Source organism: Salmo salar, unplaced genomic scaffold (assembly GCF_965601325.2).
Source record: "Salmo salar unplaced genomic scaffold, fSalSal1 ptg000257l, whole genome shotgun sequence".
Taxonomy (NCBI): domain Eukaryota; kingdom Metazoa; phylum Chordata; class Actinopteri; order Salmoniformes; family Salmonidae; genus Salmo; species Salmo salar.
This window is the reverse complement of record NW_027675339.1, coordinates 3,640,001-3,641,324: the sequence shown is the minus strand read 5'-3', so window position 1 is coordinate 3,641,324 and position 1,324 is coordinate 3,640,001. Positions and strand designations below refer to the sequence as shown.

Sequence of the window (1,324 nt, the reverse complement as noted above, 5' to 3'; positions counted from 1 at the left end):
CAACAGCACGATGGATTTTGTGACAGTTGGTTTTCTATGGTTTATCTAGTTGTTCTGTTTCTTTGTTAGTCTGTGTGGCTCCCGATCAGGAACAGCTGTATGTCGTTGTTCCTGATTGGGAGTCATATATTAGGAGTGTGTTTTCACCTGGGGTTTGTGGGTTGTTGATTTTGCACTGCTGTATGTAAGTCCAAAAAATGACAAACCGACAGACAGGCTTTCTTGTTTTCCGTGTTCATTTTATTCTAATTAAATAGAAGAATGAGCATTCCCATCTGCGTTTTGTCATCCATTCACCACGACAGCCATTACAACATGAGACAGGGAGAAGCAATGTAAAATCAATAATGAAATTGTTTCCACAATTAACATGCTTTTTCTTGTTTCAAGTATGTTTTATTATGAAAAGTACAATATAACCATATATACTTGTACAACTATGGAGCGTATGTCCACATATAATTGTACAATTTGTTTTTCCAACATAAAAGACAAGAAATGATCACATTGGTATTTTAACAGTGTTATTGTAAGAGTTTAAATGTTTAAACAGAGGATACATCTAAAACAGGATAAAACAAGTGCAGTATGTTGTGAGAATGTTACTTTAACGTCGACTCATAACGTCACACTATAACTTCATGGGAGTCTTGTGGAAAGACTGCATGTTGTTTTGGGTGGATTGAGTGACGTCTTCATCAACATTTTGCAGAATATTCCGGTAATATTTTCACCTCTTGTCGGCTGCAGACATTCATAAGGAGTTCCAGTAGTTTATTTGTCATTTGCAGGTATTAAAAGTAATACATACATTGTAATTCCTTGTTGGCGCTCTCTCACATACAGGACAGTACATACCAGAGGAGGCTGCTGAGGGGAGGACGGCTCATAATAATGTCTGGAACAGAGTGAATGAAATGGAACACATGGAAACCACGTGTTTGATACCATTCCACTTATTCCACTCCAGCCATTACAAGCCTGTCCTCCCTAAATAAGGTCCCACCAACCTCCTGTGGTACAAACACAAACAGTAAAATATATCATAAAAAATGCAAAGTGGTAAAAGATCAGAAAATATTACAAGCCTGTCACGTGTGAGTGTCCATTGTGTGTGTGTTCAGTGTGTGTCCAGTTATTATTTCAGGGACACTGAGGATTCATCATAAACCCAAAACCCTGGATAGAGGGGCTCAGTGAATGTGGAGGTGAATGTGATCAGGTGGGTCAGTGTGTCAGAGGAGGCTCTATAGAAGGACAGAGTGCCGGCTGACCAGTCCAGATACACTCCTACTCTGTGGGAGCTGGAGGAGGGGACGTCTAT

General features: G+C 39.7%; 1 long non-coding RNA gene across 1 annotated transcript in view; it reads right to left on the bottom strand.

Moving 5' to 3' along the window:
• Positions 1-218: 218 nt before the first annotated feature.
• Positions 219-1,324, bottom strand: part of LOC145867273 (uncharacterized) — a 2,423-nt gene continuing 1,317 nt past the window's right edge. Inside the window, exon 2 of the long non-coding RNA XR_014383282.1 lies at positions 219-1,324. This exon is cut by the window's right edge and continues 341 nt beyond it. This is a non-coding gene — a long non-coding RNA (uncharacterized LOC145867273).